At 38.1% G+C, this 9,367-nt stretch overlaps 1 pseudogene; it reads left to right on the top strand.

The window, feature by feature from the left end:
- Positions 1 to 1,737: 1,737 nt before the first annotated feature.
- On the top strand, positions 1,738 to 2,682 carry LOC104987640 (annotated as a pseudogene).
- Positions 2,683 to 9,367: the final 6,685 nt, after the last annotated feature.

Below are 9,367 nucleotides of genomic sequence, written 5' to 3'. Positions count from 1 at the left end.
GATTGAACCCACATCTCCTGCTTTGGCAAGTGGATTCTTTACTGCTGAGCAGAGAGCAGTGGAGTAATTGAAACTAATCTTCACTGTTTACCTATTATTTGCTAGTCTATCTAAAGTGAGACAGCAAAAAAAGTATAGATAGATAGTTTTCCTAATTTAACCTGGCAGAGAAACCATGTGAAATACTGTTGTCATTATTATAGTAAAAATTTAAATATATATATAATGTAATATGTAATAATATACATATGGTATATGTATTAAGTATAGCAGATTCTCTCTCTCTCTCTCTCTCTCTCTATATATATATATATATGTATTATACACACACACATAATTGTGCAAGGTCATACAAGTGCAAGTGTAAGTGGCTAATATGAGATTCTAACCAAATGCTTATTAACTTTAAATTTAGGTCTTATCATTTCTGAACACTCTGATTACCTTGAAAACAGGTAAAATAAGAATAAATTACCTACTATCCTAACAAGGTACTGCATCTCATTCACACTCTTTGAGGTAATAACATAAGACAGCATCCTAACCCTTCTAATTCTCTTAGACTTTTCTGTGCCTATGTTATAGTATACTTTTAGTGATTAGATGATATTACAACAATGAAGTTCTTAGCCCTGTATTGTCTCAATAATTTTATATAAGTGAGAGAATTACCCCAACCATTTGTTCTAGCCGACTGTGGCAGTAGTAACAAAGCTCATTGGAGGTTTCATTTGCTCATTTTATAGATTTCCAAGTCATCATTCAAGGTTACAATAAAAAGTCATATTTCAAAGTCATGTTCAAATTCTCCTTGCTTCCAGAAATTTTCTGAGGTTACAGAAACAGAAATTGACAAAATTCTTAGGCTCAACATCCTGAATTATACTAGGATAAAAATTAAACGCAGCTATTTGTGTTTGCTCACATATATAATTAGTGAGGAGGCTATATAGAGTAATTTTTAAAGATGAGAAGTTAACACTAATTTTTTAACCACTTTACTCAGTCATCTTATATTTATGATGTGCTTACTAGAAGCCAAGAATGATAAAGAATGCCAAAGAGAAAAGCAGTTAATTACTTTAACTTCCTTGACTTAGTGTCTTGAGAGGATTTAAGGACTTGCCTTAAACTCATCACTTTCTAAAACATGCTCTCAGCTGATGTTTACTGACATTTGCTTTAACTTCACTAATATCATTTTTGCTTTTATTATTTTTTGTAATAGCTGAAGAATATTTCATTGCATCGCTCTAATCACAGTCAAGAGTACAACACACTGCTATCTATTAAATACTGGACAGAGGAGTACATTGTTCTAGAGTTATCATTGCAAAATGTATTCAAGTTAACATACTTTTAATAACAGATATATTTTTCCTCTTATCATCATTTCATTTATTACTTCATTACTCATTTACTCCTCTGTAGTAGCTATAGGTCTATACTTGAGAATTAAAAAGTAAGAAATATGAGATGTTATCTGCACATGTCTGTCCAGTGGAAGAACTAGCTATTAATCAAACAAAATAAAACTATCAACCATGAGATAAAGCTACCAAATTCTGAAATATGTTCCTCAGAATTTATATTTGGAAGATTTGGTCTGGGACTTTTGACTTGATTGCTTGTTTGTTGAAACAATAAAATAACCTTATAATTATATCTATTTTTTTTCTCTATCAACATAGTATCTCAGGATGTTAGAATTCTCATAAGAAGAAAACAGCACAGAATATGGACTTTTTAGATGGAAACTATACCTTGGTGACTGAGTTTATTCTGTTAGGGTTTTCAACTCTCCCTGAACTGCAGATTGTCTTGTTTCTCCTGTTTCTGACTTTGTACTCTACGATTTTAATGGGGAACATTGGATTGATGATGTTAATCAGGGTTGATCTGCACCTTCAAACCCCCATGTATTTTTTCCTTAGTAACCTATCCTTTGTAGACCTTTGTTATTCTTCAGTCATCATTTCCAAAATGCTTGTCAACTTCCTCTCAGAACAAGTCAATTTCCTATCACAGCTGTGCCCTGCAGTTCTATTTCTTCTGTACTTTTGCAGATACCGAATCCTTTATCTTGGCTGCCATGTCTTGGCGACCGCTATGTCGCCATCTGTAACCCTTTACTGTACACGGCTGTGATGTCTCAGGGCATCTGCATGTGGTTGATCATCTTGTCATACTCTGGAGGCAATATGAGTTCCCTGGTGCACACATCCTTTGCGTTTATTCTGAAATACTGTGATAGAAATGTCATTAATCGTTTTTTTCTGTGACCTCCCTCTCTTGCCTAAGTTATTGTGCACAGACACGTCACTTAATGAGTGGCTTCTCTCCACATATGGCAGCTCAGTGAAAATTATCTGCTTCAAAATCATCATAATCTCCTACTTTTACATTCTCCTCTCAGTCTTAAAGATCCATTCTTTCAGCGGGAGGAAGAAGACCTTCTCTATGTGTGCTTCTCACCTGACATCCTTGGCCATCTACCAGGGAACTCTGCTCTTCATTTACTCATGACCCAGCTACGTGTATTCTCCCAACACTGATAAAATCATCTCAGTGTTCTACACCATCATCATCCCAGTGCTGAATCCCTTGATTTATAGTTTGAGAAACAAAGACATAAAAGACGCTGCTAAAAAAGTCTTAAAATGAAAGATAAATCCCTCCTGAGATATAAGGTTCCAGGATTCAACTAAATCCCTGATTACAAACTCCAGCTGTGTGTATGCTCAGTTGTGTCCAACTCTTTGCGACCCCATGGACTATAACCTGCCAGGCTGTTTTGTCCTTGGAATTATCCAGACAAGAATACTGGAGTGGGTTGCCATTTCCTCCTCCAGGGAATCTTCCTCACTCAGAGATGGAACCTGTATCTCTTGCTTATCCTGCATTGACAGGTGGATTCTTTACCCCTGCAGTGCCTGGGACAAACTGTAGCTAAGAACCTGCAACAACCTTGCCAGCACATACTCAACTTCTCACACAAACATTTTATTAAACACTTGTTTTCACAGAGCCAAACACAGTTCATAGCCCCCAGATAAAGGAAACATTTAAAAGTTTCAAAATTGCTGCAAACTAATAGTTGGATAACTTTCCAACTATTCAGTTCAGTTTAGTCATTCAGTCATGTCTGACTCTTTGCAACCCCATGGACTGCAGGATGCCAGGCTTCCCTGCCCATCACCAACTCCTGTAGCTTGTTCAAACTCATGTCCATCAAATTGATGATGCCATCCAACCATCTCATCCTCTGTCGTCTCCTTCTCTTCCTGCCTTCAATCTTTCCCAACTATGGGGTCTTTTCTAATGAGTCAGTTCTTCATATCAGGTGACCAAAGTATTGGAGCTTCAGCTTCAGCATCAGTCCTTCTGATGAATATTCCTTTATTACTGACTGGTTTGATCTTCTTACAGGCCAAGGGATTATCAAGAGTCTTCTCCAACATGACAGTTCAAAAGCATCAATTCTTTGGCACTCAGATTTCTTTATGGTCCATCTTTCACATCCATACATGACCACTGGAAAAGCTATAGCTTTGACTCGATGGACCTTTTTTGCTAAAGTAATGTCTCTGCTTTTTAATATGCTGTCTAGGTTTGTCATGATTTTTCTTCCATGGAGCAAGCGTCTTTTAATTTCATGGCTGCAGTCACCATCTGCAGTGATTTTGGAGCCCAAGAAAATAAAGTCTGTCACTTCCAACCATTAGGAGCTGGGAGTTAATTCTAGAACAGATTGTATTAGGTTGTCTTAAAAGATATAGTAAGAACCTCAGAGATTGTGTCTGTGTGTGTTTTCCTGTGCAGAATATCTCATTAACAAGATTGCATTTATGAAATTACCGGATTAGGGAGGAAGCCATCTTGGTTTCTGTGCTATCTCTTGTACCCAACTAGTCAATTGCACTTTGATCAAGTTACTTATTTTTTCTGTCTCAATTGTCTGACCTGTAAAATGAGGAGAGTATAGTACCTACATCAATCACTGTTGTATGTTTGACTAAATGATGAGAATCAAGCCTGAATCATTTTAAACACTTGATAGATCTTAAATACATATATTTCTTTAATCAATTAAAATACATAAAGTGCAACAAGATGGTGTGAGGCAGGGGTGCTAGGAATACAAAATCAAATAGCTTTTCTTAAGTGCTGTCCTATAACAGCTCAAGAACCTTCTATACCCAATCTAATCCAAATTAATTTGAAAACTTTTTCTAAGTGGCATCTTGTAGTCTAAAGGTTAATTGCAAACAGAATATTTGTTTTCCTCCCTATCTTTTATTTTTTTGTGTGAAAGCATTACTGAAAGTATGGAACATCCTTCTCTGGTATCTCAGAAACACGATGAGCAACTGAGCATATAACCTGTGTCTTCAATGGCTGGTCAACTGACATGACATTGGGAAGCACCACAGAGAACATTCACTTAAAGCCTGGACATAAAAAGACATGTATAATTGCAAAATATATTTCTATAACTTATGTTTTTGCTGTTTATTATTATTTTCATCATTACTATCTATTATATCATTATTTAATAGCCATTTATATATCTGTTGGTGAGGTATCTGTTCAAATCATGTCCCTATTTTTAATTGGGGTGTTTTTATTATTATTTATTTATTTTTATTATTTATAAACATTTTTGTATAGTCTAGCTACAAATTCTTTGTTGAAAAAATGTTTTGCAAATATTTTCTTCACTTCATCTATAAATCTAACATCTCTATATTACATAATAATACATGGCATTACATAATAATACAAAACATTAAAAATGATTTCATAAAATTATGTAACAGGAATAATTAATACTCAACAAACCATTTTTCCCCCTCTGCTTATATTCTATGCATACTGCTTCAGTTTTCATTTGCTATATAACCACTATCTCAAAATGGCACAGTTTAAATAACTCTCCAACATTTATTATTTGTAGACTTTTGGATCACAGCCATTCTGACTGGTGTGAAATGGTACCTCATAGTGGTCTTGATTTGCATTTCTCTGATAATGAGTGATGTTGAGCATCTTTTCATATGGAATTTAGAAAGATGATAACAATAACCCTGTGTACGAGACAGCAAAAGAGACACTGATGAATGGAACAGTCTTATGGACTCTGTGGGAGAGGGCTAGGGTGGGAAGATTTGGGAGAATGGCATTGAAACATGTAAAATATCATGTATGAAACGAGATGCCAGTCCAGGTTTGATGCACGGTACTGGACGCTTGGGGCTAGTGCACTGGGACGACCCAGAGGGATGGTATGGGGAGGGAGGAGGGAGGAGGGTTCAGGATGGGGAACACATGTATACCTGTGGTGGATTCATTTTGATATTTGGCAAAACTAATACAATTATGTAAAGTTTAAAAATTAAATAAAATTAAAAAAAAGAAAAAAACAAAAACAAAAACAAAACAGCAGTCACACTGTTAAGGGTTGAAGAAATTAACAACTTGGAGACATTTCTCACTATTTTAGCTTTTCTCATGGGAAAAGATGAAATTATTTTTAACCAGTAACTTCACACTAGAGGAATGGGGAGGTACAATATTGTACCCTGGACTCTAGAAAGGCAGGCTTTCTTGTTGATTCTTCCCTTTGTACTATCAATAAATTGTTAAAAAAAAATTCTTATTCATGGCTCTGAGTAGAGTTTGAATGAACCTTCCCAGGGTCACTGATATAAAAATTGAATTTTGGAAAAAATTATCCCACCTCACGTCTACAATCATTTTGTACTCCATCAGTATCTTAGACCACAGAAGCAGATATAATTAAATCAGTCCAGAAGTAATCTGGGGAGACAGGCAACAGAAGGGAGTAGCAAAAGTCCTTTGGACCATGATCTCTGACTATTTATGCAGAAAGGTGGGGGGCAGGTAGTGTTTGCTGAGACAAAAAATCTATGGTTATGGATCACAGACCTTAGATGACCAATCATATTCTACTGAAGCATGGAATATTAGAAGTACAATGGGATCCCATGCTTATGTCTTGTAGAGTTTTCAATCTGTGTGCTTGCAGGCGCTCAGTATTGTTAGATACCAGGGGTTTTAAGAGGTATCCTATGAAGTAGAAATGGTACTAATTTTGGAATTTATCACTAAGAGAATCTGATGATTGAGTCTTCTTTGTAAAGTATTACTAACCCAAAACAGTAAGTTGATTCTGCTATTATTTCTTTTTCTTTTTTTAAAGATTAGGCAGCTTAAATTCTCCAATATATAATATAAATGGAAGGGAGCATAAAATTATTCCCATGCTACTGCTATGTCAACTGAAACTGACCCAAATTTTCAAGTCTTGACCAAAGTTCTTGATATAACAAAAACCTTGCAAGGAAACATCTGAGAATCAACATTTACTGAAGAACCTCCATGAAGTAAATAAATAATAAGAAAAAATACTCTAGTAGAGTGAGTACATTTGGAGAGTGTAGGAATGGAGTCAGCAGACAGTATCTCAGAGCATTTCCCAGATCTGAAATTCTTTGCTAGAATTTTTCTTTAATGGAAACTTTTGGCCTACTAGGTAAAAGGACCTACTGGTTTTTGACAGACATAAATAAGAATCAAGGAACTGCAGTCCAAGGGCATGAAAAGGCATGAAAAGGCATGAAAAGGCATGAAAAGTCATGAAAAGGCATGAAAGGTCATGAAAAGACTTTCCCAATTTAAGGATGGAGTTCTCCAAAACTCTTGTATCTAAGTGCATGGATTTCATGCGTGCAATGTAAAAATCACCGCTGAGCAGCTCACAAGAGCTGATTTTAAGAAGAGAGTGCTATGAAGCTTCCTGGTGAGAAGCCATGGACATAGAAGCTCCTCAGTGTGTCCAAACCCTCAACTTCTCTACCCTCCTGCAGCGACCTCCTGGGACAGTTGTCTGTGTGCCCCATGTCTGCACGCATGCGCATGCCCACTGTGGGCAGGCTGACGGCCATTATTCAAGAGCTGCTCCCAGCTTCTTTTAAGGTTGTCTGCTCAGGAAGACAGGAACTCTAGCTGAAATACAGAGGGTGGAGCCCCATCAGCCAACCTGGCTGCGTGAACAGAGGTGCCACTTACTCATGGCAGTCTCTAGAATCAATAACAGGAACTTTGAGGTAAGTGAGACACAGACTTTTCAAACCTCAGGTGTTGCACTCTATGTTGGTGTTTCACCCTGGGGTTACTTGTTTCCTTGTCAGTATATGTAGACTTCCCTATAGTGCTCAGTTCCCTTGCAGTGTTTATATCAGGGTTATTGGCACCTCTGGGGAGCAGGTTGCAAGAATGCTTCCCCAACTGCAGGGCCTGCAGTGGAGGGTAAATCATGAGAGCAGTTTACCAGTGGAGGGTCAATCGTGAGATCAGTTAAACAAGTGCCATTCTAGTTCGTGCCTTCTGAGGAGTATAAAAAGCTAATGGGAATTTCTTCCACTTGAAAATGCTCATTGCAAGAAGTAGCGCAGGTCATTGGAAAATGAGTGGAAAGTGAGTGAAGTTCTAACATACATTCTCATAGTTTCACAGTTGTCTTCCTATTTAACGTGAAAATACCAGTCAACACATGTTCAAAGGACACTCTTGTCCACAGTGAAGTAGCAGACACCTATTTGTAGTCTGATGTCAAATCATGATTGATTTGCAAGCATAGATGGGATTTGTACATAATTAATTGGTTAGTGGGAGTCTGATAGGTTGTCCAATGTGCAGGTTGGTTTTGTCTGTAGATATTTGTGATTAAGAGGAGTTCATGCCTCTATTTTTGTGAGAGTGTGTAAGGGTGAGTGTTGTATTTGGAGAGTGTTGAGATTGTAACACAGGCATCAAGTAGATGGTGATTAGGTGTTTGATGTTTGAGGACTATTTTTACATGTGCTTTTTTCACCCATGAATTTGGGGATTTGTATTTGTTTAATGGTAGATTATCATATATGTAAGGGCAATGTTAGGAAAAGTACTGGTGTATATTAGTTTGGATGTACAGTCTATTCTGTATACTTGAGTAATGTCAGATGATAATTTGTGTCCTGAAGATACCATTTGTGTCTAGTGCTTGTTGTACGGTTCTGTGGTTTTTGTGTGTGTGGATTTTCAGGAGCTATCTATGGAGTTATCTATATATATTTTGCTGTGTAGCCACAAATAGTATGTGGCTATTTTGGGGGGCTGGCAGATGTTGTTTATACTTGTATTTATGTGTTTCTGTATTTTGCAAGATGGAAGAATTAATTCTGTGTGAGAATTTGGGAATGTGGGATAAACATATGCAGGTAGTGTGGTATGTATTTGAAACAGAGTATATGTATATAGTCGTATCTTTGTATATTTGTAGTGTAGTGGGTAATTACGGTTATATTTGGGGCTTATGGAGAATTGTGTGTATAATGAGCTTGTGTGTATATTCAGGGGCATGGCCATTTGGAGGAATATTTGCTAGTGCCTTGGATTTCTGTTTTTCAGTAGGGGCTTCCTAGGCTTATATATTTTGAGAAGTTAGTATGTGTGTATCTGATGAGAAGGTGAGGTTTCAGATTTATACAGGGGAGTTGGTAAATTTCATTTATATGTACTAGAAATACGTGATATAGTTATTTGTTAGTATATGCAGATGTATGAGCTGGCTTCTACTAGCTAGGGATCATTTGGTATATGGAAGTTTTTTCATAAGTGGTTTCTTGGAGATATTTCTATGTGTCTTACTTGTGTATACTGATTTGTATGTGTCCATCATTAGGGGCATGAATTATGAAAGTGTTCATAATGTATGGAGTGTTAGGAGTATTTAAATGTATTTAAATTTAAAGCACGGGCGGCTGCGATGGCACACAGAGCGTGGGCGGCTGCAATGGCGCACAGAGCATGGTTGAGAGGAGCTATCCCACGTCCGAGGTCAGGGGCAGAAGCCGGGAGGACCCCATGCCCGAGGGGCGGCGGCCAAGAGGAATTACCCCACGTCTGAGGTCAGGGGCAGCGGCCGAGAGTGCCAGGCTGTGACAGCGCAGGAATGGCCGAGAGGAGCTACCCCATGTCCGAGGTTGGGGCGGTGGCCAAGAGGAGCTACCCCCAACCCGAGGCCAGGGGTGGCAGCCAGGAGAAGCAACCCCATGTCCAAGGAGCAGTGGCTGCATGGGCACAGGAGGGCCTAGAGGAGCTATTCCATGTTCAAGGTCAGGAGGGGCAGTGGTGAGGAGATACCCCTCATCCAAGGTAAGGAGCAGCGGCTGCGCTTTGTTGGAGCAGCCGTGAAGAGATACCCCACGTCCAAGGTAAGAGAAACCCCAGTAAGATGGTAGGTGTTGCAAGAGGGCATCAGAGGGCAGACACACTGAAACCATATTCACAGAAAACTAGTCAA

Source organism: Bison bison, unplaced genomic scaffold (assembly GCF_000754665.1).
Source record: "Bison bison bison isolate TAMUID 2011002044 unplaced genomic scaffold, Bison_UMD1.0 scf7180017864103, whole genome shotgun sequence".
Lineage (NCBI taxonomy): Eukaryota > Metazoa > Chordata > Mammalia > Artiodactyla > Bovidae > Bison > Bison bison.
Note: the sequence above shows the minus strand (reverse complement) of the source record. Positions and strands in the feature narration are given on the sequence as shown.